We start from the raw sequence: 25,056 nt of genomic DNA on the forward strand, positions 1-25,056 counted from the left end.
TCTCTCTCTCTCTCTCTCTCTCTCTCTCTCTCTCTCTCTCTCTCTCAATGAAGTTTTCTCAGTTGCCTAGGCTGGAATGCAGTGGTGTGATCAGAACTCACTACAGCCTTGAACTTCTGGGCTCAAGTGATCCTCTCACCTCAGCCTTCCAAGTAGCTAGCACTACAGGCATGCACTACCATGCCTGGCTAATTCTTTCTTTGTTTATTTGTTTTGTAGAGATGAGATCTCACTATGTTGCCCAGGCTGGTCTTGAACTCCTGGCCTCGAGGGATCTTTCCACCTTGGCCTCCCAAAGTGCCGAGATAATAGGCATGAGTCACAGCACCTGGCCTGTACATTCTATTAATACCCAATTTTGCTGCAGAGGAAATTGATACTTAGAGGGGCTGAATCAACCAGGTGGTAAAGGAAAGGTTGAGAACAAGAACAAGGTCTGCTTGACATCAAAGCCAATATATTTTTGTTAAAAAAGAAATTGTATTATATGGCAGGGCTCAGTGACTCATGCCTGTAATCCCAGCACTTTGGGAGGCTGAGGCAGGTGGATTACCTGAGGTCAGAAGTTCAAGACCAGCTTGGCCAACATGGTGAAACCCCGTCTCTACTAAAAATACAAAAAAATTAGCCGGGCGTGGTGGCGGGTGCCTGTAGCCCCAGCTAGTCGGGAGCCTGAGGCAGGAGAATGGCGTGAACCCGGGAGGCGGAGCTTGCAGTGAGCCGAGATTGCGCCACTGCACTCCAGAATGGGCAACAGAGCGAGACTCCATCTCAAAAAAAAAAAAAAAAAAAAAAAAGAAAGAAAACCACAAAAATTAGCCGGGCTTAGTGGCATGCGCCTGTAATCCCAGCTACTCAGGAGGCTAAGACAGGAGAATTGCTTGAACCCAGGAGGCAGAGGTTGCAGTGAGCCGAGATCGTGCCACTGTGCTCCAGCCTGGGTGACAGAGCAAGACTCCATCTCAAAACCAATTGTATTATATTTTCATATTTATAGACATAATGGTTGTAAAAAAATTCAAACAATAGAGAAGGATATAAAGGAAAAAATTAAAGCACTCCCTCCCCTCAAGTTAACATTTTAAAAGATTGAAGCTTCTAAGTTACAAAAGTAATATTGAGCCTGGGAAACACAGGGAGACCCCATCGTCACAAAAAATAAATAAATTAGCTGGACGTGGTGACAAGTGCCTGGAGCTCCTACTACGTGGGAGGCTGAGGCTGGAGGATTGCTTGAATCCTGGAGGTTGAGGCTGCAGTGAGCTATGATGGTGCCACTGCACTCCAGCCTGGGTGGCAAAGTGAGACCCTGTCTTTAAAAAAAAAAAGTATAAAACAAACAAAAGAATGAAAATAAGTAATACTGTACACAGTAAAACGAACACAAAATAAATGAAACGAAGGTCAAAAGTTGTTCCCCATCCTCAGTTCTGCCATCTCACTCCCCAGAGAGTAGCCGTGTGAATAGATTTTTGTGTAACTCTCTCCACATACTTCTATGTGCATATCAACCACATACATGCTTCCTTTTACATAAATGGTACCATGCTATAAATGGTCTATAATTTGCTTGTTCCACTTAGTCATATTTCATGCACATACTTCTCTACTGGTTGACATGGAAACACTGTGAAACTGTATTCTTTTTCCTCATGTATAGTACTCCATTCAAACGCCATGTTATCATTTACACTTAGGCAGCCCCTATTGATGGATACTTAGGGTGCTTCCAGTTTTGTGCTTTTTTTTTCTTCTAAAGGTTGCCATGACCAACCCTGTACTTTTCTCTTTGCTGTTTGGATGTGTGGAGCCAGCTGTACCCACCTTATTCCCCTGCTAGGTTTGACTTTCCTGCCAGTCTCTGCTTTGGGAATGACCCTGAGGCCTGACCACTTGTGGGGAGGGGCATGAAAGGGGCTCCCCTCCTCACGTTCTAGCCTCTGTTCTGTCTCCTTGAAGGCCTGGCTCAGAGCTCTCAGCATCTCCGCATGATGAAATAACTTACATTTTCTGTTATCATTTTTTTCTCTTTTTCAGTAGAAAGGGGCACTTAAAGTGAAATATCTCTTGCCGCACAGTTAACAAGGATTCATAAAAGTGAACTGTTCACCTTGGCTGTTGGCGGGTGGTTGTGAGAAATCAATAGCACACAGAGGTCTCCTGCTCTTCACATCTGGTGGTGTCTGTGGGGTGGCATGGACAGGGCAGGAGCCGCCTGGCTTCCTCAAACATGCCGCTGGGAGCCTAGAGGGTTTGCAAACGCTCTGGGCCCAGGTGACAGCCCCGGTCAAAGTCTGGTGCAGGAAAAGCCGCCTGGCCCTATGTCTGGACTAGTTTCTTCCCCACCTTTGAGAGCTTGGCTTGAATGCCACCTCTTCTAAGAAGCCCTTCCAGACTGAGGCATTCACTTCTTCATTCAATGAGCATGTATGGAGACCCATGTTCTGTGGCAGACCTGTGACAGGCATACAGAGGTGGCCCAGTCATGACCCCTGCTTTCTACAGTTGGGGAGACAGACAGGGACACAGGGACTTATCACACAGGGTGAAATGGGCTTCAACTGGGGATACTTGGGGACTGTGGGGGTCCAGCAAGGGCCCCAGACCCAGCTTAAAGGGTGTGGGTCCTCAGAGAAGGCTCCCTAGGGGGCCTGGTGTCTATGCTCAGAGCCCAGGGAGCATGGAAAGGTGTGGGGGGTAGGGGGATAGCCAGATGACGTCCAAGAGGAAGGCGATGCCATGCAGACCGAACAGCATATGCAAAGGCCCAGAGGCAAGGGGACAGCGGGCAGGTGCTTCTGGGAGCATTAGAGACTCAGTCCAGCTGGAGCCCACGGTCAGAGAGGAGATACGGCGCGAAGGTGGCCAGCGGCTGGCCATGGAGCGCCTGAGACTCCACCCAGGACTGGGGATCTAATGTGGGCTGACACCTCTGGACGGTGGTACTTGGGGGTGAGTTTTACTTTCTTCTTTGAAATTATCTCTGATTTCTTGGGTGTGAGGGCGACCTGGCTGTGAAGTCTGTCACCCCATCGATCGCCAGGGCTGATTCGGCTGATCTGGCTGGCTGGGTAGGTGTCCCCTTCCTCCCTCACTGCTCCACGTGTGTCCCTCCTGAAGCTGCACACTTGGTCAAAGAGACAGCAATCCCCGAGAGACGAGGACCAGTCTTCAGTCAAGGGTATACGAGTAGCTGCACTCCCCTGCTAGAACCTCCAAACAAGCTCTCAAATTATCTCTAATTTCTCAATTTTTCTATAGTGAATTATGTGTTACCTTTGTAGTAAAAAATTGTAAATAACAATAAAGATTACTGCAGAAGAATAAAGGAGAAGGCAAATTAGTAGTAGTAATGATAGTGGCAGCAATAGTAACAGTGGTATTGATAGTAGTGGCAATAGTAATAGCGGTAGTAATCAGTAATAGCAGTAATAGTAGCAATAGTGGTGATAGTAATAGTAGTAACTGTAGTAGAAACAGCAATTGTGGGAGTAATAGTAGTAATTGTGGGAGCAATAACAATAGTGGTAGTAATAGTGGTGGTAGCAATGGTGGTAACAGGAATAGTGGTGGTAGTAATAATTGTAATTGTAGTAGTAACAGCAATTGTGACAGTAATAGTTGTAATTGGGGAAGCAATAGCAATAGTGGTAGTAATAGTGGCAGTAGTAATTGTGGTAACAGTGGTGGTAGCAATAGTATTAGTGGTATTGATAGTATGGTAATAATAGTGGTAGTAATTAGTAATAGCAGTAATAGTGGTGGCAGTAAAGGTAGCAATAATGGTGGTAATAATAGTAATAGTGGGGATAGTAATAGTAATTGTAGTAGTAACAGCAAGCATGGGAGTATAGTGGTAATTGTAGGAGCGATAGCAATAGTAGTAGTAATGGGGTGGTAGGAATGGTGGTAATATTAATAGTGGTGTTAGGAATATTGGTAATAGTAATAGTGGTGTAGGAATGGTGGTAATGGTATAGTGGTGGTAGGAATGGTAGTGGTAGGAATGGTAGTAATAGTAATAGTGGTGCTAGGAATGGTGGTAATAGTAACAGTGGTGGTAGTAATAGTGGTGATAGGAATGGTAGTGATAGAAATGATGGTAATAGTAATAATGGTGGTAGGAATGGTGGCAATGGTAATAGTGGTGGTAGGAATGGTGGTAATAGTAATGGGGGTGGTAGGAATGGTGGTGATAGTAATAGTGGCAGTAGGAATGGTGGTACTAGTAATAGTGGTGGTAGGAATAGTGGTGGTAGGAATGGTAGTAATAGTTTGGACTCCACCTTGTAGGTGGCAAGAGCCACTCAAGGGCAGGGAAGGATCAGAGTTTGAGTTGAAGGTGGATTGAGTTAAGGAAGATGCAGGCAGGTAACTAGCGTGGCGGCACGGTCGAGGGTAAACCATCCTGGCTCTGTGTGGTGTGGGCCCCCATGCTAGAGACCATCTCCTCTTAGATGACTCACCAGAGGGAAGTGGTCTATTTCTAGAATGCTCTACCATCCCGTTGGGAGCTGGACTCTGCAGCAGATGAGCTTCAGTCATGGCTGCTGAGTGGCTAGGGTGAGGGTCTGGCGAGCCAGGTCTCTTACCACCACCTTTCCAACATCCACAGAACCTTAGCTGTCCCTTTCCTCAACTCTTAAAATCCTCAACAGTTACAATTTTTTTTTTTTTTTTTTTGAAATGGAGTCTTACTCTGTCACCCAGGCTGGAGTGCGGTGGCACCATCTCAGCTCACTGGAACCTCTGCTCCCAGGTTCAAGCGATTCTCCTGCCCCAGCCTCCTGAGTAGCTGGGATTACAGGCAAGCTCCCATGATGCCCAGCTAATTTTTTTGGTATTTTTTAGTGGAGACAGGGTTTTGCCATGTTGGCCAGGATGGTCTCGAACTCCTGACCTCAAGTGATCCGCCTGCCTTGGCCTCCCAAATTTTCTTTTCTTTTTTCTCTCCATCAACTCAGTCACCACCCTCATACTTACCCATTCATCCTTCTGCTCGTCACTCATTCATCCATTCACCCTTCGATTTTTAATTTGGTTGCAGAAGAATTAACCAAATGTTCATTTCTAGGTGGTGGAATTCTGATTTTTTTTCCTTCAATCTTTATACTTTCCATACTGTTGGAATTTTTTTATTTTTTTATTTTATTTTTTATTTTTTATTTTTTTTGAGACAGAGTCTTGCTCTTGTCATCCAGGCTGGAGTGCAATGGCGCGATTTTGGCTCACGGTAACCTCCGCCTCCCGGGTTCAAGCGATTCTTCTGCCTCAGGCTCCCAAGTAGCTGGATCACAGGCAGTTGTGGTAGGAATGGTGGTAATGGTAATAGTGATGGTAGGAATGGTAGTGGTAGGAGTGGTGATAATAGTAATAGGGCCCGTCACCACGCCCAGCTAATTTTTTGTATTTTTAGTAGAGGTGGGGTTTCACCATGTTGGCCAGGCTGGTCTCAAACTCCTGACCTCAGGTGATCCACCCCCCTTGACCCCCCTTGGCCTCCCAAAGTGCTGAGATTACAGGCGTGAGCCACTGCGCCCGGCCTACTGTTTGAATTTTTACACCACACACTCATCATTTGTGTTTTTACAAAAACGGTGTATTCACAGAAACAAACAAGCATACCAAAAGAGAAAACAGCCACGATTTCAGAATGTTTTCTCTGGTGGAAGCCTGCTGCCACATAAGAAGTCTAACTACTCTGAGACCCCCATATTGTGAGGAAGTCCAAAGGTGGCTAAGTGGAGAGGCTGGGTGGAGAGGAGGGACATGTTCAGCCAGCTCTAGATGTCCTTGCCATTGATTCCGGGAGCCAGATATGTGAGTGAAAGAACAACTGTGGGCATTTCAGCCCCAGAATATTCAACTTGGAGAAAAAATCAAGAAAACCCATTTGACTGGAACACTTTTTTCTTTTCATTTCATTTTTTCTTTTTTTTTTTTGACCAAGTCTTGTTGTCACCCACACTGGAGTGCAGTGGTGCAATCGTGGCTCACTGCAGCCTCAACCTCCCAAGTTCAAATGATCCTCCTCCCTCAGCCTCCCAAGTAGTTGGGACTACAGGTGTGTACTACCATGCCTGTCTAACTTTTGTATATTTTGTAGAGACAGAGTTTTGCCATGTCGGCCAGGCTGGTCTTGAACTCCTGGACTCAAGCCATCTGCCCATCTTGGTCTCCCAAAGTGCTGGGATTACAGGTGAGAGCCACCACACCCGGCAGAACTGGGACATATTTCTAGTCATTCAAGCCACCCCAGATGAGGGCCCAGTCATCATGGAGAAAACACAAGCTGTCCCTGCTGTGCCCTGACTGAATTCCCAGTCTACAAAGCAGTGACTGTAACAAAAGAGTAAGACCTGGATTTGAATTCAAGCTTTGCATGGTTTTGTGCATGACCATAGGTGAATCCCCTCACTTTTCTGGTCTCAGTTTCTCTCTCATTGGAACAGGAGCTGAAGAGTAGCAGGTGGGCACACTGATGGTTTCTCCCAGTTTTTTTCTTTCTCCTCATGATCAGGAAGCCAGAATGATGAGGTGGCACTAACCAGGGCCGTGAAGCCTGAGTCCCAAGTTCAAGTCTTGGCTCTGGCATGTATGAGCATGTGCCCTTGATTCTGCTGGGCTTTTTTTTTTTTTTTTTTTTTTTTTTTTTTTTTTTTTTTTTTTTCACTTTTGCTTTTCTATCTTGCTGAAAAATGTGTGATGTTAGATGTCACTGCAAACAGAACTGTGGCTAATGCTGCACAATTTATATTGCTGGTTTTAAGTACTTTGGATAGCTCAAGACACATTTTGGTAATATTTTTTAAAATTGCGCTGCAAGCTTGTTGAGGGGAGCAAATGCCCTCCTTCCAGATCTTAAGTCTGGTTTCCCCCGACTACCTCTTGAGGAATCCCCAGGGTGAGCCCCTAGGGTCAGGTGACGTTTTCAGCTGTCTATGTCCTAACCATCAGCCCTGACCAGGGTGGGCTGAAGATTCTGGCAGGGGCATCCCCCTGTAGCCTGTGGACACATACACACACAGAGATACACACGCACACAGAGCCACTTGCAGACCCGGCCTGATTAGAGTCAAAAGGGTGAATAAGAGCCAGATTAAATATGGGTTGATTATGCGAGCTTGTGCTCCTGTTTATTCCTCATAAATAAGACATGAGCTCTGTTTTCCAATCCCTGATGCATGCGTGTGTGTGCACGCACACACACACACATCACACATATACACGCTTCCTGGGGGTGATATTTATTATATGCAAATCAGAAACTGCACTGAGGGGAGAAGTAATCACCTGTTTATCCTATGGTGCGTGGATCAGGCAGAAAATAATAACCCAGAGTAATGGGGCCATATCTATTTGGAGGGAGGTGACGCTGACCTTTGGGCTGGGACAGCCTGGAGCTGGGACTTGCTGACCCCTGCCCAGTCAGTTCAGATAGCGAGGCGGACCCCTCCCTCTGCTCTGCCCAGTGGCCTTTGCTGTGTCACTGGGAGAGGATGACGCAGTCATCGCAAAGCAGCAGAGTAAAGGTGAGCTGTTACTTGCCACCTGCCTGAGCTCGGGCAGCTGTTCACAGTAAAGATGGTGGCAGGCAGACCTGGTTCAAATGCAGGACCTGCTGCTCCTAGCGGTGTGACCTTGAGCACACACCTGCATGTCTCTGGGACTCCATTTCTTCATCTGTAAAATGCAGACAACCCATAATTCCAGTCTTAGAGGCTGTTGGGAGCATGAAAGGACTCCGGGGTGGGTGGCGCGAGGAACTCGGAACCCTCTAGACGCTTTACTCTTCCTTACAACCCACATGCGATGGGGCAATAAGACTTGCCATTTCTGCCTCCTAAACTCGTAAGTGTGAATCCTGCCTGGCATCCGGGAAGCACCCGGAACATGCTGCATCCTGATGAAGCCATTGTTTGGGTCCTGCTGTCCTTTGTAATTGACCATATCGCAGCCAGTCTGTTCCTTGCTCTGCATAGAGAGACCTTCCTAACGTGAAAATCCCTTCACTACATCGCTCCCCTGCTCCAAAGCCTTCTGTGGCTCCTCAGTGCCCTCCAGACAAGAATTTCACGCTCCTCCACATGCTCCCTGAGGACCCCTGGTCTGGGCCCAGCCGACCCCGCCAGCCTGGTGGCTGCCTCCTTCACCACGCTCCAGCCTTGCGGATCTTTCTTCAGCTCCTTAAGCATGCCAAACTCGCTCCTGCCCCAGGGCCTTTGTCCTTGCTGTGTCCTCTGCCTGAAACCTTCTGCCCCAGCCCCTTTTTCACGATTCCACTTAAATGTCACCTCCCCGAGGGAACCGCTTCATCTAAATTAGGTCCCCTGCCCGCTGTTTGCCGTCTCCTTGAAGCTTGTCAGTTTCCTTCATGACACAGATCACAATTTGTCGTCATGTTGTTGATGTGGGTTTACTGGATTGTGGCTGTCTCTCCATTGTGACTGTGAGCTCTGGAGAGCAGGGCTGGGGCTGCTTTTCTTCCCAAAGTGGCCCCAGTGAACTGGTGCCTGAGTAGCCTCCTCAGGGACCTTTCTTAAAGGACCAGATGGCTGGCTGCTGTAGCCACTGCCAGGGAGGCACTGGGGGCTGGGGCGGCCGCGGCAGAGGTGTGCACTGGGCTGGGGGCTGCAAGGCTCACAGGGGAGAGGGCTGGACAGCTGGTTTCATGTCCTCCTTCCCGGCTCCCTGCCAACTCCAGGTCCCCCAAGGGATGTTTTCCTGACTCTCCCTAATGGCCTGACATACAAGATCCCGATGACAAACCTCCCCCTGATAAAAGATGCAAAACTAACATCTGGCGGTTAATTAATAAAGAGCAGCGGTGTCTGGCTGGGGCATGTGGTGTGCTGACGCTGGCATTTTCTTCGCCCGCCCCAAGAGATGCTGACGTTGTCTGCAAAACTGGGGGGGAAAAGATCGATTTGGAGCGGGCCCTGCTGACGAGGCTCCTGAGGGGCAGGATAGCCACTTGTCCCCATTTTGGGGGGGGGTGTGCTGATGCTTGGTCCTCCACCAAAGGGGCATGGGCGGGTGGAAGGGGGAATATCATTTCCTGGGTACCTTTTTTTTTCTTTTTTTGAGACAGACTCTCACTCTGTCACCCAGGCTGGAGTGCAGTGGCGCATTCTCGGCTCACTGCAACCTCCACCTCCTGGGTTCAAGCGATTCTCCTGCCTCAGCCTCCCAAGTAGCTGGGATTACAAGTGCCCACCATCAAGCCCACCTAATTTTTATATTTTTAGTAGAGACGGGGTTTCACCATGTTGGTCAGTCTGGTCTTGAACTCCTGACCTCAATAGATTCACTCACCTCGGCCTCCCAAAGTGCTGGGATGACAAGCTTGAGCCACAGCACCTGGCCTATTTTCTGGGTACTTACTACGGGTCATGCCTGGTATCTCATTCTTTCCTCCTCAAAGCCCCAAGAGGGGAATATTTCTGTTCTCACAGACATGTAAGCAAACTGAGGCTCAGTTGCCTGCCCCAAAACCTAAGCTCCTCCTACCTCAGCAGGAAACAGGGGTGCTGGGCAGTGCCAGCTGGGGTCACTGGGGGCGCTTGTCACAAATGCAGACTCCAAGACCCCAGAACCTGCTGTTCCGGGTGGGGCCCAGGAGTTCGCATTTGTAACAAGCACCTCACATGACGCTGGGCAGGTAGAACAGCTGTCTCACCTTGGAAAACATTGTTCTAGTGAATCCCATCAAGCATTTATTTAGCACACACTGTATGTCAGGCCCCAGGCTAATCTCAGTCATGGGATGAGGCGGGAAGGATGGATGTATCCATTTTGTAATACAAAGGCCCAGAGAGGGGAAGGGACTTGATGAAGGCTGCACAGCGATGCAGGGTCCAACCCAGATCCTCTGGCTGGCCCAGGTCCCAGTCCCTCTCGGCTCTCTCTGTGTGGCCCCAGGGGAAAGGAGAGGGCCCTGCCTCACAGCTAGAGGAGCTGCCTGTCAGCACAGAGCCACTGACATATTCATAGAGCTAATATTTCCATTACTACTTAGGGCACCTTGGCAGGCCTGGCCCCCAACCTAGGCTGAGTGTGAGTACCAGCGTGACCTTCAGCAAGCAGGGGGCCCATGCAGGGGCTTGTGGCTGGTTCCCCAGGCTTCTTGGGCCCAAAGAGTGGCCCCCTGAAGTGCCATTTGAACAAATGGTAGAAGTAACACCCAGGCAGCTCTCCTAGGTGATCAGGAGGCCACAGGGTAGGATGCTGGTGGGGTGGGTGGAGGTTGGCAAGGTGGGATGGAACAAGGTGAGGTCTGAGGCTCCAGAGTCAGATGGGAAGCCAGGCACAGTGGCTCATGCCTGTGATTCCAGTACTTTGGGAGGCCAAGGCAGGTGGATCATCTGAGGTCAGGAGTTCGAGACCACCTGGCCAACATGGTGAAAACCCCATCTCCATTAAAATAAAAAATTCAGGCTGGGCGTGGTGGCTCAATTCTGTAATCCCAACACTTTGGGAGGCCGAGACGGGCAGATCACGAGGTCAGGAGATCGAGACCATCCTGGCTAACACGGTGAAACCCCATCTCTACTGAAAAATACAAAAAACTAGCCGGGCGAGGTGGCAGGCACCTGTAGTCCTAGCTACTCGGNCCAGAGTCAGATGGGAAGCCAGGCACAGTGGCTCATGCCTGTGATTCCAGTACTTTGGGAGGCCAAGGCAGGTGGATCATCTGAGGTCAGGAGTTCGAGACCACCTGGCCAACATGGTGAAAACCCCATCTCCATTAAAAATAAAAAATTCAGGCTGGGCGTGGTGGCTCAATTCTGTAATCCCAACACTTTGGGAGGCCGAGACGGGCAGATCACGAGGTCAGGAGATCGAGACCATCCTGGCTAACACGGTGAAACCCCATCTCTACTGAAAAATACAAAAAACTAGCCGGGCGAGGTGGCAGGCACCTGTAGTCCTAGCTACTCGGGAGGCTGAGGCAGGAGAATGGCATAAACCCGGGAGGCGGAGCTTGAAGTGAGCTGAGATCTGACCACTTGTCTCCAGCCTGGGCAAAGAAGCGAGACTCCATCTCAAAAAATAAATAAATAAATAAATAAATAAATAATAAAATAAAATAAAAAATTCAGCTGGGCGTGGCGGTGGATTCCTGTAATCCCAGCTACTTGGGAGGCTGAGGCAGAAGAATTGCTTGAACCCAGGAGGTGGAGGTGGTAGTGAGCCAAGATCTCACTGCTGCACTCCAGCCTGAGACTAGAGCTCAAGAAAAAAAAAAGAAAAGAAAAGAAAGTCAGACGGGGGGTGCATAACAATGAGACAACAGAGCAACCTATGCCTGAATCCCAGCTCCTTCTCCACCTCTCTACGGGACTGTACAGAGTCTCACCTGCAAACAGGGTGCCTAAGGGACCTCCCAGAGCCATGGTGAAGAGGAAGTAAGGCGTTGGCCAAGGACTGAGGCTTGGGTGCTGCCCCGAGTTACACGGAGAGTCTTGGGTTTTAGGCAGACTTAGGCGCAAACCTTTGTTTCACATCTCTGAGGCTACATGAACTAGTGACCTCAAGTCTCTGGGCCTCAGTTTCCTCGTCGTCACCGCTCATGGAGTTGTTATAACACCTAGATGGTGTAGAATGCTTAGCATAGGTCCTGGCATAGGATAAAAGCCAGCAGATGCTGTCGCGCTCACACATGTGCGACTGTCTTATTACTGCTATCACCATCCTTAGAGTGAGAGCTCATATGCACGTGTTGCTTGCTTGGTTTGGGGTTTCCTGTCCCAACTGAGCCCAGCCAGTGCTCCCTGCTCCAGGACCTCACTGGCTTGTGTCCGAGGGGCAGCCTGGCCATCTGCCGTGGGAAGGGGCGCCAGCCAGCCTGGAGTCCTTCGCATAATCAAATTGTTACTGATTTGCCCTTGTGACTCTTGTCCACAGACGATAACGCTCCCAGGGGACTGAGCGGGCCCACCCCGGAGGGCAGCCAGGTCAGGTGGGAGTTGGGGGATTACAGGATGCACGGGTACTTGGGGTCCCTGGCTCTGCCACCGGCTTACTGTGCCATCTTGGCCAAGTACCTTAGGGTCTCTGGGACCCAGTATCTACCTCTGAAGTCAGCTCCTATGGCTGTGACTGGGGAAGAGAAGGGAGGAATGAGGAGGGAGAAAGGGGTTCATCTTGGAGCCCATCGGAGATTTCTCTCCCACCTCCCCCAGACTCAGCTATCTCCTTCCTCCACCCTTTCTCAGTCTCGCCCAAGATCCTATCCCATTAATAGCAGATAACACTCATTGCCTATGAAGTAATAAAACCGTCCCCACCGGGTTGACAAGAAGGACATGCTGGGTTCTGGACAGAAATATAGTTATAATTAAGCATTAATCAGGCTGCACTTGGCCCATTTCCTTGTTGCAAAAAGTCACGTAGCACTAGACACTGACTATTGCGTCCCCACTGTTTCTACAGATCGGATTCATAAGAATTGACTTGCCTTCCCGTTGTTGTTATAGATGGGATCTCCGACGTTAGAATCATAAGGGTTTTGTTGACTTGCCTTCCCGTTGTTGTTATAGATGGGATCTCTGATGTTAGAATCATAAGGGTTTTGTTTAAGGATTGCTTAAGGTATTTTTCAGACCTGGAATTCCAGCAACGCTCACAGAGGAACGGGATCAGCGTGAGAATACAGCTGCTTCCTCTTCCTGCCCCATGACTTTGCCCTGCCCTTTTCCACTAATCAACCATTTCCACACTTCAGCCCACTCCAAAACCCTTAAAAATGCCACCCTCAGACTCCTCTGGGAGATGGATTTGCGGTTTCCTCCCGCCCCCTTGTTCAGTGACCCTACAATTAAACCTCTTTCTCTGCTGCAACCTCATGTCTTGGTGTCTTGACTTGCTGCAGGCCTTGAGTATTGAACCTATGAAGGTTACAGTATATCCTTGTATTAACCCCATTTTTCAGCTGGGCAAACTAAGGCTCAGAGAGGTAAGATAACATGCCCCTGGGCCACTGCCAGGAAGTACTAGATCCTGGACTTGAACCCAAGTCTCTCTGACTTTTGAAGCCACTTTCCCATCTGTTGTATCTCATCTTACCCCTGGCATGGACCAGAGGTTGGGGAGACTCTCCCCTGATTTCCTGCTCCTCCAGCCACCTCCCTCTTCCTCCACCACCTCCTCAGCCCTGCCCTGGGCAATCAGTTTCTTTAGCTATGATTTGGGATTCTAATGAACAGAATGATTTGGCATTTAAATAATTATCCACTCTCTAACTGTTAGCGCTGCTGAGTCGGGAGAAATTTCTGCATCTTATTTATGAATATGGTTATTCCCTCTTGTTGGGTGGAGGTTTCTCAGCTCACCCCCACCCCCTGCGCCTCCTCTCTTAAATGTCTTTTCAGTGCATGTTTCCAGTGGTGCATCCTCCCCCCAACACCAGCCCCTAAGTGCCTATTAACAACTTTTCCTTCCGCTATCAGCGCCTGTTCACGCCCCTTTTTATCTTTACATTTCAATATCATTACAAATCCTAGTGTTATTCAAATTGCATCAATTATTCAATTTCTCCTCCCCGAGTGGAGGCGGCCGCTTCCCAGTGGCTGAGCAGGAAAAAGCGAAGGCCTTTCAAGGAGGGTTTGAAATTCACAGGGGATTCGGCTCTATTCCATTAACCTGGGCTTTTTGGCTCCCACAAACCCTGGAACTGATTAAAACACACACACACACACACACACGCACCACACACCCAGAGTTTCAATTTGGTTTGGGAAGAAAGCCTGCTGCCAAGAAGCATAGAAGGGACGGTTTGGGGGATAAGATGCCCTGTGATATTCATTCATTGAACATTTATTGAGTTCCTCCTGTAAGAGCCACCATTTATTGAGCACTTACTGTGTACCAGACTTCATTCCAAACTCTTTATGGAAGATAACTCCTAGAATCTTTGAGGCAACCCGGTGAGAATTTATCATTATAAATTCTCCCTCCCCATTTTACAGGTGAGAAAACTGAGGCTCAGAGGGGAAGACACTAGCCCAAGTCTGCACAGGAATGGAGTCTGGTTTTGTCTTCAAGACCTCAGCTCTTAGCCATGATACCATCTGCTGAAGTTGTAAGGTTTGGGTGACCCTAATGAGTAGTTAGAGAAGGGCTGAGAGTGTGTAAAGGAAACATAATTAACACAACTTTTTACAGTGTTCATTTTTGAAGACTCATATGAGATATTTCTCACATCTCATTACTACAAAAAACCAGTTTTTTTCTCCCGTAAGCAACTAGTAGTTTCTCAGCTTATGGATTCTAGGAGTCAAGTAATGGCTGTGTATCTCTCTTTGCTTTGGCTGCCAGGAAACTCTGAGCCCATGTTTAGCCCATTGCTTGACATATGGAACCTTATTCCACTATCCATCATGTTCCCCTCATCAGGGCATTTCCTGCTTTGGCATCCTGGTATATATTTCTAAGTCACTTCTAAGTCCTTTTGAAATGAAGCCAGGTATAAGTACCTTTAAAAAAACAAAAAGACTTACGCATCCATTATGAACTGGACATTTTACACAAATTCTCACTTAACTTTGGCAAAGGGTTTATTCCCACTTTACAGATGATGAACTGGAGGCCCAGAAAGGCTAAGCAACTTGCCTGAGGACACCCAGTAAGTGGCAGAACCAGGATGGAAACACAGCCTGTAAGGCTCCAGTGCCATCCTCTTTCTACGACCCAGAGGATACGGAAGTTCAGGGCATATGATGCCTCAGTTCCGATATCCCTGCTCTAGACTTTGTTCTGGAAGAAAGGTGTCATGAATCTCTTTTTTTTTTTTTCTTTTGTGTTTTTGAGATGGAGTTTCATTCTGTCTTCCAGGCTGGACAGGTTGGAGTGCAGTGGTGTGATCTCGGCTCACTGTAACCTCCGCCTCCCAGGTTCAAGCGATTTTCCAACATCAGCCTCCTGAACAGCTGGGGCTACAGGCATGCTTCACCACGCTCGGCTAATTTTTTATATTTTTTAGTAGAGACGGGCTTTTACCATGTTGGCCAGGCTGGTCTCGAACTCCTGACCTCAGGTGATCCATCTGCCTTGGCCTCCCAAAGTGCTGGGATTACAGGCGTGAGCCACCACGCCGGCCCAGGTGTCGTGAATCTCTTCTAGTCAGCACACCTGGGTCCCAGCACCTTGCTACGTGACCTTCCATTACCTAGGCCTCAGTTTCCCCACTGAACACTGTTGGGCTGACCTCCAAGGCCCCCTCTGGCCCTGACCTCATGTCATTTCTTTTCTGCCTGTTTCACTGGAACATTTACCATGAACTGAACCTGGTCGCACCTCTGAGTCAGTCACCATCCCTGAAGCAGGTGCAGACCCTGGAGAATTCTGTCACCTGGCTCCTAGGGTTTTCTGAAGCCACAGACAGGGGAGGGTGCAGCGGCAGCAGTGGTGACAAGGCTGGTAACATGTGCCTCCCACACCAGCCACCTGTGTGCTTCGCGATCCTGGGTCCCCAGGCAGGAGGAGGAGGGATGGGGATTGGGGGTGCACTTAGATTTGGGTGAGGCTCGGCTTCTTCTTGAACTGGAGGGATCTAGGTCTCAGGTCCCAGGGTCCCAGCCTGGCCTAGGAAGGTCTGAACTCCAAGCAGGGAGGCAGAGGCAGAGACACAGAGGAGGGAGTGGCTCTGGAGATGGGAGGTGGAGAGAGACTTCCCAAGGGAAAGGGGCCTCATTTATTAAACACCTACTGAGCGCATGACCTTCCACAGGTCAAATTTAGGCCATAAACATGCTTTCTTTAACTCACCTTGTGCTTTTGTTGTTGTTATTGTTGTTGTTTGTTTGTTTGAGACAGGGTCTCACTTTGTCGCCTAGGCTAGAGTGCAGTGGTACCATCATGGCTCACTGCAGCCCCTAATGCTGGGGCTCAAGCGATCCTCCCACCTCAGCCTCCCAAGTATCTGGGACTACAGATGTGCACCACCACACCTAGCTAATTTTTAAAACGTTTGTAGAGACCAGGTTTTGCCATGTTGCCCAGGTTGGTCTCAAACTCCTAAACTCAAGCCATCTGCCCTCCTCAGCCTCTCAAAGTGCTGGGATTACAAACATGAGCCACTGCACCTGGCCTTGTGCTGGAAATTTTAAACACAGTCTCACCTAACCCTCACAGCCTAGAAGGAAATAGGTTCTACTATTATGCCCATTTAACAGATTAAGAAACTGAGGCTTGGGGATTTGCGCAGCCCCTCTGGCTTCCTTTTAGCTGTTGGATGGTGTCTTGCCCCTTCCTGCCTAAGGGCCTTTGTGCCATCTCTTTTGGCTGGAATACTTTACACCCTCCCCCATGCAAGCTTTAATCAGGTCTTTCCTGGCTCTCTAAACGAAGCCTGGCTCTCCCTGGTATTGCTTATCAGAGCATCATAGCATTAATAATGACAATAACACCAGCTAAGACTTACCGAGCACTTTCCATGAGCCAGGCACTGCGCATTCGCTCCCTGAATCCTTCCACGACCCGGTAGAGCAGCTATGATTATTACCCTCATTTTACAGATGAGGAAACTGGGGCTCAGAGAGGTTCAGTCACTTGCCCCAGGTCACACAGCCAGTGGTGAAATGCTTACTTTAGGTTATGTCTTCTTTCTTTCTTCTTTCTGTCTTTCTTTCTTTCCTTCCTTCCTTCTTTCTTCCTTTCCTTTTCTTTCTTTCTTTTCTTTCTTTCTTTTCTTTTCTTTCTTTCTTTCTTTCTTTCTTTCTTTCTTTCTTTCTTTCTTTCTTTCTCTTTCTTTCTTTTTTTTTTCCTTTCCTTTCCTTTCCTTCCCTTTCCCTTTCCCTTTTTCTCTTTCTTTCTTTCTTTCTTTCTTTCTTTCTTCCTTCCTTTCTTTCCTTTTCTTTTTCTCTTTCTTTCTTTCTTTTTTTCCTTTCCTTTCCTTCCCTTTCCCTTTTTCTTTCTTTCTTTCTTTTCTTTCTTTCTTTCTCTTTCTTCCTTTCCTTTTCTTTCTTCTTTCTTTCTTTTTCCCTTTCCCTTTCCCTTTCCCTTTCTTTCCTCCCCCCCTCCCTCCCTCCCTCCCTCTCTTCTCTCTCTCTCTCTCTCTCTCTCTCTCTCTCTCTCTCTCTTTCTTTCTTTTTTGAGACAGGCTCTCGCTCTTTCACCCAGGCTGGAGGGCAGTGGCATGATCTCGCCTCATTGGAATCTCCACCTCCTGGGCTTAAACTATCGTCCTGGCTCAGCCTCCCAAGTAGCTGGGACTACATGCATGCACCACTATGCCTAGCTAATTTTTTGTATTTTTGGTAGAGATGGGGTCTCGCCATGTTGGACAGGCTGGTCTCCAATTCCTGAGCTCAAGCAACCCATCCATCTTGGCCTCCCAAAGTGCTGGGATTAGAGGTGTGAGCCACTGTGCCCAGCCATATTCTTTATTTTTATTTTTATTTTTTTGAGACGGAGTCTTGCTCTGTCGCCCAGGCTGGAGTGCAGTGGTGCGATCTTGGCTCACTGTAACCTCCGCCTCCCAGGTTCAAGTGATTCTCTTGCCTCCACCTCCCAAGTAACTGGGATTACAGGCGTGCGCTACTACACCTGGCTAATTTTTGTATTTTTAGTAGAGACGGGGTTTTGCCATGTTGCCAGGCTGGTCTCTCAAACTCCTGACCTCAAGTGATCCACCCGCCTTGGCCTCCCAAAGCGCTGGGGTTAGAGGTGTGAGCCACCGCACCCGGCCCGTATTATTTAAATGAAATAAGACAACAGGATCATGGCTCCAAAGTCCAAATTCCATGCCCATAACCATGAGGGTCTACGACAGGCACCTCCTCCCCCACCAGAGTGTCTCTCCATGGGAGCTGGTCCCAACTCTCACCTGACTTCCAGGTGAGCACTGAGTTCACCTCTACCTCTGCCCCAAGTGTCTCCAGTGAGAAAGAAGGTGGCATTTGCCACCATGGACAGTGTTGCTCCATCTCCCCGTGGCAGCCTTGTCACTGCCCTGCCTGCTCCCCTCACCAAGGTTGTGACTGTGGACTGGCCTCTGGGAAATTCCCAAGGACCCCCTCCTCTCCCCACTTGGTCTCCAGTTCCCTCCCTCCTCACCACCCTCCCCCGCGCCAGTTTACTGCCAATGACATTCAGATAAATGGCTGCTGTCAGCCCGGCTGGTCCCATGGAAAGGCGTGTCGAGTGATGTATGGCACCATCTTCTAGAACCACAGGACTCGCTGCTCAGGAGCTACAAGGGGGTGCTCCCCACCCCCCGTCAGCCTCTGACCCTGGGCCACATCTGGGCTTTGGGATCCCCCTCCTGTCCAGCCCTGGGGATGAGTCCCAGTCAGACACAATTACTGAGGTCTTTAATCACGAGCCGTAAAGAGCCTGGCCCACTCCCCTACTCTCTGGGCCGCTACGCAACCCCAAACCCAATCTCCATCCCTGTCTGCTGTAGGTGTGCTTTTCTGGTTTATTTGAGTGGACGGTGGCCACCTGACTCTCAGCTTCTGGGCCCAGAGGGAGGAGACCCAGCCCAGCACGGCTGTCCACAGGGCAGCAGATAAAGCCCTGGCTTACAATCGTGTTTTTCCTTCCCTTGACTCAATCAACTGGCTGATTGAGATCAGGGCAGGTAATGAAGCTCCTGCCCCTCTGGATCAGCCAATAGCCCCTGGGTTGGGCTGAAATGTCTAAATCCACCCCTGTCCTCAGGCCTCGAGGCCACCAAAATGCCCTCTCCTGCCCGTGGGCTTCTGCCAACTGCCAGCTCAGACACGGTTTGTCATCTTTAAAATGAGATTAACAATAATTACAGCTGCCACTGACATAGCACTGTTCAAGGGGTTTCGATGCAGTAAAAACCCTGCCGCAACATCAAAGATGGAGTACAAAGTATTCAATTCCACGCAGAACAAAGTCACGTGTGATGTTAACCAGGAATTCTGGGGAACCAATTCTAATTGGGTTCAGACTCATACTATCACGTTTTACTTTTGGCCCTTGTAACAGCTGTCTGAAATAGTTACCATGACCTATTTCACAGACTAAAGTAGACTGAGGCCCAGAGAGCTTCATATACTTCCCTGAAGACACACAGCCCTCAAGTTGTGGGGCTGGGATTTGAACCCAGGAGATAGAGCTCTGGAGTTTCCACTTTAACCACCACCCCAGGCTGCCTCACAGAGCTGGGGTGAAGATCCAGTGAGCTCATGCTAAAAAGAGCTTAATGTGGATCCTGGAACTAGCAGGATCAGAGATCTCCTTCCTCCCTTACCAGGGCACTGATGTCACCACCCCTCACTGCTTCTGGCATCAACAAAATCTCCCTGGTTTTCACTGTGGTCCTCAGTGACTCTGAAATAATCTGATGATTCTTTCTTTTCCCCTTACTCCTCGGGTGGGATCCAACTGCCTTTTGTGCTTTCTGGTCCTGAATGGCAGGGTACTGTGCTTCCTGGCCCCAGGCACTCAGCTGGTGACTTCCTCCTGGCAGATGTGGAGAGGGGAAAATCTATCAGTTTAAAGCATATCCATAGCTTTGAACTTTCTAGGTGAAAAACAAAGGAAACCCCACCAGGCCCATAGATGAATAAAGACAGCTGTCCCCACAGACCTTGTTCTTCCTTTTCAACAATTTATTGAGCACCTACTATGTGCCTGTACTGGGCTGAAGGGAAGGAGGAAATGCAAACAGCTTTGAAACACTCTCAAGAGCTCGCTGCATGGGGAGCTGGGTGGTCAGCCTCCACTCCTGAACTCATGTTGACTCTCCCCAAATTTGCTGATCCCTACACTATAAAAAGGCACCATTCTGGGCACTGAGGTCAAAGTAATGAACAAGACAGACAAGGCTTCGGCTATCACAAACCTGCATTTCAGTGGAGGGAGATGACAGTAAACAAACAAGTAAGGCAGGGCCAATGCAGTGCACAAAGAAAATACAATAGGCTAAGGTGAAAAAGAAGGGTAAAGGGGTAAGGGAGGACCTCTGCACAGAGAGGACCGGTGAGCAGAGACAGGAAGAATGAAGACGTGATGATCTGGGGTAATAGTATTCTAGGTGGAGGGAACAGCAAAGGCCAAGATCTTGAGGCAGAAGAGGACTGGGGAAGCCTGGGGTATCCAGACAGGGTGGTGGTGGCTGGTTCGAGAGCAGAACTTGACTTTTAGCCAGTAAAGAGGGTGAATGGCCAGGAATGAGAGAAAGGAGGGATTGGCAGTGCCTGTGTTCATTGCTCAGGCTGCCATAACAAAATGCTCCAGCCTGGGTGGCTTCCTCAACATAAGCTGACTTTCTCACAGTTCTGGAGGCTAGAAGTCTAAACTCAAGTATCAGAGGTGCTAATTTCTTGTGAGGTCTCTCCTTAGCTTGTAGCTGGCTACCTCCTGGTATCTGCACCCAGGCTTTTCCCTTTGTGTGTCTGTGTCCTAATCGCCTCTTCTTGTGATGATACCAGTCATATTGGATTAGGGCTCACCCTCAATGACCTCATTTTACCTTAATTACCTGTATAAGGCCCCTGTTTCCAAGTATAGTCACATTCTGAGGTAGTTGGGGCTGGGATTTTCATATATGAATTTGGTGGCATACAATTCGGCCCCTAATAGCACCCTACCCATATCCCAGACCCTTACCACGTGGGTGCACGCAAGTCCAGCCTCTAGTTACCAGCACCCACGTTTCACTGCCTGAGGCATTCTCCCAAGGCTGTTTTGCCACCTATACACCAAGCGGAAGTGTTCAGGAATGAATGTCCCCTGGAGCAGTCCCCATGGTAATGGGAGATGATCGATCAGCCCCCAGCCCCCTGAAGTGTGTATCTCACACTGTGGCCCAGGGGACAACACCCGGGTGGCCCACAGTGATTGTCCAGCTTTATCATACAGCCTTTCTCAACTGCCCTTCCTCCTGCCTCCCTTTCCCCATCTCCAACTGGTGTGAGCTTTGTCTCCAAAATAAATGACTTGCTTTCCAGTCCTGTGTCAGGCTCTGCTTCTGGGGATGCAGCAGTCAGGGGCAGGTGAGAATTGTCCCTCCATGCCCGCAGGAGCCTGGAGATAACGAAGATCATTGTCTTTCTAAAGGCTGTCCCTGGAAAGGGGCAGGCCGCAGCCAATGGGGCCCTGGTAATAGTATGGTAGGTATTGCTACCATTTATCTGATATCTTCTCTTCCCTGGGCATCGTGCCTGACACTTTGCCAGCCTCCTGTCTCAAGCTCCGCAAGCAGCCCTGTGTGATGCAAGTCCTATTCCTAACCCCCTTTGACAAGTGGGGGAAAGAGGCTCAGAAAGGTTAAGGTGCTTCCCGGAGGAGGCAGACCCAGGCTGTCCACCAGCATCCAATCTACGGCCCTATGAGGCTGGAACCTCAGACATCCCATGTCCCGACTGCCTGGGGTGGCAGCTGCCCAAGGCCCCCTAGGTGCTCACTGTGACAACTCCCCACCCCACGTCACCCTGCACAGCCGGGCCCTGTTATCTGTTTTGTGCACGGCCTGCACCCGTCAGGGTAATGGACTGTGCTTGTCTTAGCAGAGGTGGCCTCTGGCAGGGATGATGTATGAGGCGCTATTGTTTGATATGAATGCATTAGGCGACATTCCCGATAAAGACTTTACCAGCAAAGCCGTGCTCGCTGGCAGCAGCCCCCATGTAGGAAGGGGGGCAGACGCAGGGGCCCAAGTCCCCATCAAGCAGGGCACCTTCAGGACACAGATACCAGGCCACTCTTGATTTCAAAACTCCTGAGTCCTGAGCCTCCCGTCTCAGACCCTTACACGCAGCAGGGTGCAGACCCAGGAGTCTCCCAGCTCAGAAAGCATTAGGATCAGCTTGGTAGCTGGCTCAAAAGTTGGAGTCCCAGGCCCCTACCCAGATCCATGGAAACAGAACCTCCCAGTTGGGACCTGGGTGTCTACTTCACAAATCAGTTCCCTTGATGAGTCTAACATAGGTGTGCCAGGGCCTAAATGTGGCCCCCAAAATGGTGTGGGATGGAGACAGTGGGGTTTGAAGTCAGAGACCCTTGGGGTTGATTCTGGGCACCTTCAAGAAGTAGCAGCAGGGATCTCTGGCAAGTCACTCAGCTTGCAACCCTCCTTGACATATAAGCCCCAGTTTCCCAATCTGTAGCATGGGGACAAGGGCAATGCCTGCTGTGGCTGCCTCCTGGGGCTCCAGGGGACAAGAGCATGCCTGTGCTCTGCCCACCCACACACTTACAGCTCCAAGGGGCTGAACAAGGTGTTCCCTTCTCATTGTCCCCAGATGGGATGCTTCCGGGGATACCACACTTCCAGCAGGCTGGTGCTGTGGTGGATTCCAGGCACCGTAAGAGGGAAGAGAAGCCTCTTTAGGGCTGGAAGATCCTTCAAAGCATTCACTCCACACACTGTGGTGTGGTTAGGAGACAACTACCATACGCTGGCATGTTCAGGATGCAAAGGTGAACAGAATCCATGTGCTGCCCCTGAGGGGGCCTAACAGGGGCCTGTGAGATGGTCCTCCTGGAGATAACCAAGAGGGTCCCAACAGAGACAAAGTGACTTGGAGCTCTGGGAGGTTGGAGGAGAGAGAGGTGGGGTCCACCCAGGAGCTGAAGATGCAGGGAGGGTGCCCCAGAAGTGGGAGTGACTTTGTGTGGGTTTGAATAGAGGTTGGCTTCAGTCGTGCAGAGGGTGCTGGGATATAGGGGAGTCTCGTGAAAAGGTCACGCCTCTCCAACGCCATCATTCATTTATTCATTCATTTGTTCCACCAATATAGATTGAGTCCCTTCTCTGCATTAGGTGCTGTCTTGGGTGCAGAATATCAGTGAGCCCTCGGGTAACTGGTATTCTAGAGGGGAGGGGTAGACATGAGGATGATACAGATAGAAAATGCCACAGGTCAACAAGATGCACCTTTTATTTTATTTTAAAAATAAAGACAAGGTCTTGTTCTGTCACCCTGGTAGGAGTGCAGTGGTCTGACCATAGCTCATTGCAGCCTAGACCTCCCAGGTCCAACTGATCCTCCTGCCTCAGCTTCCTGAGTCACTAGGACTACAGGTACAACTACACCAGGCTAATTTTGTGTGTGTGTGTGTGTGTGTGTGTGTGTGTGTGTGTGGAGACAGGGTCTTGCTATGTTGCCCAGGCTGGTCTCAAACTCCTGGCCTGAAGTGTTGTCTCCATCTGGGCCTCCAAAAGCGATGGCATTACAGGTGTGAGCTACCACCCCTGGCTAACATGAATGAACCGTGAAAACATGATGCAAAGTGAAGAAGCCAGGTATTGACCACATATTGTCAGAATTCATTTATATAAATGGATAGAATAGGCATATCCATAGAGACAGAAAGTAGATGACTGGTTCCCTAGGACAGAGTGTGGAGAGAGGAATGGGAAGTGACCACTAAGGGGGCAGGGCTTCCTTCTGGGCTGATGAAAATCCTCTGGAATTAGAGTGGTGATGATTGTATAACTTCATGAATATACTAAAACTGTTGAATTATCCACATTAAGAGGGTGACTTTTATGGTATGTGAATTACATCTGAATTACAAAAGCAAAAAAAATTTTTTTTTTTTTTTTTTTTTTTTTTTTTTGAGACGGAGTCTCGCTCTGTCTCCCGGGCTGAGTGCAGTGGCCGGATCTCAGCTCACTGCAAGCTCCGCCTCCCGGGTTTACGCCATTCTCCTGCCTCAGCCTCCCGAGTAGCTGGGACTACAGGCGCCCGCCACCTCGCCCGGCTAGTTTTTTGTATTTTTTAGTAGAGACGGGGTTTCACCGGGTTAGCCAGGATGGTCTTGATCTCCTGACCTCGTGATCCGCCCGTCTCGGCCTCCCAAAGTGCTGGGATTACAGGCTTGAGCCACCGCGCCCGGCCGCAAAAAAAATTTTTTAAATAGAGATGGGGTCTCTCTATGTTGTCCAGGCTGGTCTTGAACTTCTAGCTTCAAGTGATCCTCCGACCTTGGCCTCCCAAAGTGCTGGGATTACAGGCATAAGCCATCACACCTGGCCTTTTTTTTTTAAAGTTACAGGTTATAAGGGAACAAGCCAGAAGCTGAGGGAGAGTAAGGACAGAGGGATGGATATGTCCAGAGAGGGCCTGGGACCAGGGCCGGTGGACTCTCAGGGCCACTGGACAGTCTCTGGCTTTTCACAGAGGGAGCTGAGAGCCATGCTGGGTTGTTGAGCAGAGGAGTAACATGCTCCCCTATCTCTGTAAAGGTTCCATTTGGTAGTCATGAGAAGAATAGACTAAGGGGAGCAAAGATGGAGGTAGGAAGGCCAGTGGCCAGGCTTGGGAGGATGGAGGTGTGGTCCAGCTTGGGCAGTAGTGACGGAGGTGGTGAGAAGTGGTGGATTCCAGATGTAGATAGGAGGTAACACTGACAGGACTGGCTGATGGATCAGCCATTCAGGGTAAGCAAGAGAGGAGAGGTTTGGGCCTCACAGGATGAAGCTGCCACTAACTGAGAAGAGGAAGACTCAGGAGGAAACAGATCAGGGCTGGGGAGTGTCCAGGGGTCGGTTTGGGACTTGGTGAGTGTGCAATGCCTGCTGGTGAGGCTGGGTGATCAGCTGGACACATGGTCCTTGAGCTTAGCGGTGAGGCCTGGGCTGGGGATAGAAACAGGGGCATCCCCAGCACACAGAAGGTGGTGAAGTGGTGAAGCCGTGCCATGAGATGAGATCCCGGGGACCTACCAAAGAAAGCAGGGCAGAGAGGGTGAGGTCCCAGGCCTGGGGGTTTCCATCATGGGGGGTGAGCATGGAATTCTTATACTGCTGGAAGAAAAGAACACTGGCTTTTTTAAAAAATGAAAACCTAGGCTGGATATGATGACTCATGCCTGTAATTCTAGCACTTTGGGAGACCCCAGGTAGGAAGATCGCTAGAGCCTCAGAGTTAGAGACCAGCCTGGGCAACACAGCCAGACCCTCATGTCTACAAAAAAATTTAAAATTAGCCCAGGCATGGTGGCACGTGCCTACTCAGGAGGCTGAGGCAAGAGGATTGCTTGAGCCTAGGAGTTTAAGGCAGCAGTGAGTTATGATCATGCCACTGCACTCCAGCTTAGGGGACAGAGCAAGACCCTATTTCTCAAAAAAAA

This window comes from Rhinopithecus bieti, unplaced genomic scaffold (genome assembly GCF_001698545.2).
Source record: "Rhinopithecus bieti isolate Rb0 unplaced genomic scaffold, ASM169854v2 scaffold_11933, whole genome shotgun sequence".
NCBI classification, from domain to species: Eukaryota; Metazoa; Chordata; class Mammalia; order Primates; family Cercopithecidae; genus Rhinopithecus; species Rhinopithecus bieti.